Source organism: Capsicum annuum, chromosome 1 (genome assembly GCF_002878395.1).
Source record: "Capsicum annuum cultivar UCD-10X-F1 chromosome 1, UCD10Xv1.1, whole genome shotgun sequence".
NCBI classification, from domain to species: domain Eukaryota; kingdom Viridiplantae; phylum Streptophyta; class Magnoliopsida; order Solanales; family Solanaceae; genus Capsicum; species Capsicum annuum.
Window position 1 is genome coordinate 126,714,324 of NC_061111.1, and position 6,761 is coordinate 126,721,084.

Genomic DNA, 6,761 nt, shown 5'->3' on the forward strand with positions numbered 1-6,761 from the left:
TAATTAAGGGTGCCAATTTTAGTTAGGGAGGAAGGAGCTCTGTGGGGAGATGGAGGGGACATGAAGTCCGACTACCCATTCTTGCTCTCCATTCCAAATAATCATGCTTACAGTATGTGCGTATTCTTAACATTTTTTCTGACTTTGTTAAAGAGAAGTATGGTTGTATATCTGTGGTAAATTGAGCTAATAAATGCCTTGTCCCATTATTTGAGGAAGAATGATCCTAAGGGTGAAGTATGAAATGCCCCAAGCTTTTGGTCCTTGAAAATTTATGGAGCTTTGGGCTCACTTCCTTGTTACGACTCACCCTACTAGTCGTAGGGTGTCTTGATGGCCATGAGACCCTAGTTATAAGGTGTACAGTGGATGTGTTTTGAGTTACTGTCCTGGGTATGACTTGGGGGTACGAGTCATATGGTGTCGTTACGGGTCCTACGGACCCAAGTCTTAACCAAATCAGAAAGTTAGTGCTGAGTTTTGCTCTGAGTATGAGTGTCTTACTATGAGTCGTAAGGACATGTTATGAGTTATGGGATGGAATTATAGGATGTCCAGTATTTAACCCATTTGTGCTCTGTGTTGGCTATGACTGGACCCTACGAGTCTTAGGGTCTCATTATGAGTGGGTTGGTCAAGTCATAAGGTTGACAGTATATGGGGATCCTAATCACTGTCTTGGTTACGACTCGAGGTGACGATTTGTAAGGAGTGGTTACAAGTCAATGGTTGACTCATAATCAGAGGTGACCCTTTTTTAGCTTTTAAGTTAACGACATTCTATACATTTCCCCTCTTACCTCAATTAAAATCCACATCTTATAAACCCTTAGGGTTTCATTAGCACTAAAAGACACATCAGAGTAACTTCTGAAAAACTCTTAAAGGTTCTCTCTATTCCCTAAAAAATTCAAGCTAGTGTTTCATCAAGTTAATAAATTAGGCCTTTCAATGGTGATTTCTCTCCGTACTTCTTGGTTTTTAAGGCATCTTACTCTTTCTTTATTGTCAATTTTGTAAAAACATGTTATTTAAAGTTTTATTCACGAGATATTGATGTTGGTTTGAACTATGGGTTGAGGGTTTTGAATATATATTGTTTAAATGCTTCGTCTATGATGTTTATGAAGCTATTGTGCTTAAATTAATAGTTGGTAAATACATTGGGGGTGCATGGGAATAGTGCATGGAAACAGGGGTACAAAGGAATCCCCAAATCAAATTGTTTGGTATGGAAATTAGTGATAATCTCAACCCACTTGCATAATTGAACTTTGGTATGTGCATTATCACATGGCTTGACTTATTTCTTGAAACTAATGCATGGTATAAACGGTTAAATAGTTAAGTATGGTTTTGAAAACCTTGTGGAGTACACGGGTATCCCCCAAGTTATTTTATTATGAAAATATTGCAGGGTACACGAGAATCCCCCAAGTGACTTTAATAATGAAGTTTGCGGAGTACATGGGAATCCCCTAAGCTTTGGCTAATGACATTGCTTGTAAGCTATTGTCGGTATAACGATAACACTTAATAACGCCTTAATAATTGAATCCTAGAATTGGTGGTTTGGTTATGTGTTAAATGTTTTAATAAGGAAATAATGTGGGTTATGATAGCTAGCCGTGAACGTGTGAGTCCGAAAGCTTGACACTAGAAACTAATGTTTGCTGACATGAGAATTGGTCTTGATGACCAGATACTTGTGGGCTACAAGGAAATCCCCCAAGTATATATACATACATATGTATCATAGAGGGTGAAGGGTAAAAGGGAATCCCCGACCACCTATGGTATCTCTGGTTCATGTGGCTCACATGCACTAAGGCCCATTTGGGGTAACACTGGACCCATATAGCCCGTGGGTGGAATATGACGGTAATGCTTCGCAACCCAGGTTAAGGTTTTAAATTACATATTAAACTTTTTCCCTATCCCAACATGGTTTATATATATATATATATATATATATATATATATATATATATGTATGTATGTATATGTATGTGTGTATTTGCATATGGTTATGTATGTTGGTTTGACTTGGTTTTTAATTGATGGAATTACTTTATCTTTATCAATGAGTTACATTCTAGCGTTCACCCTGCTAACTGTCTTCGGACGTTGTATCCCCATGCGATGCCAGAATCGCAATATTTTCACTTCTCTTGCTCAGTGAATAGTTGATTTGGGGACAACTTTTGAGTTAGACTGAAGTGGTGAGCTTTCATTCTTACGAAGACCCTATTTTATGCTAGGGATTTCTTTATGTCTTTACTATTCTTTTTGGTCTTATTTTATTTGTGGTCGGGGGCATGTCCAGACTTGATATTCTTTGATTTTGATTAGAGGCTTTGTTGGACCACTGTGGACTTGGGATGGTTTGGTTGTTGTTTTTATTTAGTTATATTTGTATCGTAATAACTCTAACTCTAAGTTCTCTTATTTTGTTATATATTCAAAATTCATCCGACATAGGGTGTATGGTGGTTGAGGGTTTATGGTATTGGTGGTGGTCTCCGGTCCTTGTTGGACTTGAATACCCAACACGGCCAGGCCCTGGTTTGGGTCGTGTCAGATACACACACACAAATATATATATATATATATATATATATATACAAGGTTAACTCAAAGTACAACCTAAAGCATCAGAATAACATTTTAAGACCTCATAATCACAGCAGGAACTAGTGCTATTGTACTCAGGGTTTCTAATCCATACGTCTAATCATGAGTTAATCATGCATAATAATGAAGTTGTAAGATAGAAGAGCCAAAATCATACCTCAAATCTTGATACTAAATCATTAACTAGTTTGTCAAAATTAGCCATAATGAAGATCATAACAATGATAATAACAATAGCAACGACAACGCGAGTAATCGGCTAGTCTAGACAAACAATACCTAATCGAGCTTTTCACGAACCCCCATCACCCAAGCTCAGAAGGTTCAGTCAACATACAAGATACCACACTCCATACTCATCACTCATACCTATGTAATCCCCCAAAAGGCTAATAGATATGGGCGCATACTAGTGATAGGCAATAAGCATGCAAAGATGAATACAACAGAATCCACAATATAATAACAGATCCAAGTATCATATTGTATATCCAGACTTGAACCGGTAAGTATAATCAATGTCATATCATCTTCATTACAATAATCATCATCATATTCATCCTTCTAAATTAAACCAGGTATATATAATCAACATCATAACCATCTTTCGAAATCAAATCAGGTATATAAGCATGTCATCATAATCATCCTCCGGCGTGCTGGGTATATAAGAATGTCATCCTAATCAACCTTCGGCCTTGCCGAGCATATAAGAAAATAATCATAATCGTTCTCCGACCCTGCTAGGAAAAAAACCATATCATCATGACACGACCTGATCAGAGGCCTTGTCGTAATGGGCATCTCAAGTCCAACCAGGATCGGGGACCACCCCCAATATCCAACCAACCATCCAGCATATACCCTAATTTAGATGAATTCCTAACATATAACAAGATAGCATGTAATAGCACTAATCCAGACTCTAGGATAGGTTGATGACCGAGATCGACCCAAGTGAGTCTAACTGTCCCAAACAACCGATAACCATAACCAAACCGTAAACCAAAACAAAAACAATAACCAAACTAAGTTTCATCACATAAAGTAACAGGATGGAACAATGAGAAATTTCGTCCAATGGTATCAGCCCCAATACCAATGTCACTACTAAGGTTAACATCAATACTGATCCCGCCCATGCCAACCCATAGTAGTTCCACAAAAGCCTCTAACCAAAAGAAAATCAATATACGATTAGGATATGCCCCCAACCATAGCCAAAATCAATATCCATAAGTAAACCAAAGTATATAAAAATGTCCATAACACGAAATGGAGCCTTCTGAAAATATGAAAGCTCACCACTTCAATCCAAAAGCTGATCCCGAAATTTAATCACTATGCATGAGGAGTATAATGGCCGATTACTGCATAGCTTGGGGATACAGGCACTCGAAGATGGGTTAGTGGGTGAACGCCAACATGAACTCAAGATAAGCATAAAATAATGCTGACCAGTAAAACCAAGTAAACCAACCATATGCATACAATCCATATATATATATATATATATAACCATACCGGGAAAGAAGATCGGGCTTAGAATGAATTTAAAACCATTAACCTGGGTATGTGTAGCTTAACCATCTAAAACTACCCACGGGCTATATGGGCCAATGTAACCCTCTGAATAGTCCCTAATGCGTGTAGCCACACGAAACAGAGATACCATAAGAGTAGGGGATTCCCAAGTACCCTATCCTCTATAATACATATGTATAATGTACTAAGAGGATTTCTATATACCTCATAGTGTCATATATGATCTCCATGACCAACCCCTCATGTCAGTAAACATGAGTTTCCATTGTTCGTTCATTGAAATCCCACCTTTATGGTTCGCTATCACACCCCCCATTATTGCCTAACTTAAAACCATTTCAAACCAACCAATCGATTATTCCATTTATTATTAACCAAGGCTATTAATAGTGGTATCGTCATACCAACTATAACTTACAAGTTTTGTCCTTAGCCAAACCTTAAGAGATTAAGGGATTCTCGTGTACTTATTTATTAAGTTAACTTGAGGGAGTCCCATGTACACCACACATATTCCATTATTATGTTTGCTTAGGGGGGAACTATGTACCCCGTAAGTTGTTCATTAACATGTTTACTTGAGAGATTCCATTGTACCCTGCAAGGAGTTCACTTAACCATAACGATGACTTCCAAACAATCCCATTTAACCATTCCAAACCATTTAAACCATTTATACCATTTAAGGTTCCATTAAAAAGTCCAACAACATAGTAAAAGCATTCTCATAGACATTTTATCAAACATATTAGGGGCATAGTGTTTCCAAAACAAAGATCAAATATCAATTAACCATTCCCATGCAACCAAATATCCAAACCACTGTTAAACATGTCAATACATAATCAAAACAGGGGAAAACCATAACCAAGTCTTTATAACCAAAACCCCCAACATTTATTTGAAAACCCAAAACCATATAACACTTCTTCCATGAAAACAATTTATAAAATATGCCTATAGTTGGAACTAACAATGACGGAAAGAGTACATGCCTTAAATTGGGTAGAAGATGGAGGGAAATCAATCCTTAGGATGAAACCGTAGCTTCCTTTGCCAAAGAACTTTAGAGAGGATTAAAAAGTGTCTTATAAGTGTTAATGAATGAAATAATAGGGAAAATAACTTCCAAAGTGAGTTAAAAGTCATGGGTCCTTATTAGGTTAAGTGGGGAAATTTCTAGATTGCCCTCACTTAAACTGCATAAAATTCCCATCAGGGGGTACGATTAACCATACCAGTAGTACCTCTAATACAAATGGTACCCACCACTCATACCCTAGGCCTCCCCTTACACCCAACACTTTCCAAGGTACGATTTATCCAAAATAAGCCGTACCCAAAGCATATGACCCATACCCCTGGAGGAATAGAATCATAAGAGGTTTAATATTGTCCACCATACGAGTCCATGGTATGAATTGTACCCTGGCTTACGACTCATGGTGAGCCACTCATACTCAGATACAAGTTAGGCCACCAAGTCTAAGATTAAGTAAAGGAAAAACCCTAGCCAATCAACCCGTATCAAACCATACGACACGTACCAACCTAAATTGTACCCATTCCAGACCCCAATCCAATCCACCAACCAATACTGGTCAGCATACGACCAAGTCATACCACTCTTACCCATGTATACGACTACTACCCACCGATTATATGTTGTCTAGAACCTAGAAATCTAGGATGTTTTCTAAGGGTCCCAAATCCAGGGTTTTTCACATCATAATCATCAACACACACACACACATACACACATATATATAATATGAACACTATGGTCTAGCATCGGGGTTTACCCAGAATTTATATCATTAATACATCATCTTCTTTCATCCCATATCGGAGTGATGGTATAAAGATATATAATAGGTGCATGAACTTAAGCCATGGCTAAAAATAGTGTAAATCCATAAATCCATTGCCTGGGATAAACTTTGGGACTAAATTATTATAAAAGAGTAAAAAGGATCAGAATCTCTCACGATCAAGGTAAATAGTAGTATCAGAATCATAGACCAAAATCTGCCTCAGTTATATTTTTAAAATGCCATTTTTAATATCTTTCACATTGGGTATCCATTATGAAAGTAATTATTGTAATAAAGAAATCCATTTTTAAGGTGAAAAGTGGGCTTTAACCCCTATTTGGGAAAACAGTAATAAAATCATATTTTAGTTAAAATTGTATCATCTACCGATTTGATGATAGTAAATGTACCAAATCTATGCATGATATCACCAGTATTCAAACAATGGAACCACAAGCATCAATATATCTATAAACTTCAAACATATCCTTTACAAGGATATACACTTCCCAATGTCCAATCAATATCATAACACGGCCTTTGGCCCAATAATGTATGTAAAATAATTACAACATCATAATCACAGCCTTAGGCCCACATACATATTTGGAACCCATATCAATAATCATATTCGTAAGTTATTTCATATCTATAAGCCATAGCATATCTATGAGGCATATCATATCTATAAAGCATCTAACATCTAGGAGGCATAATATATCAATACGCCATAAATCATAACAATAAGTTATACAAAATCTATAAGGC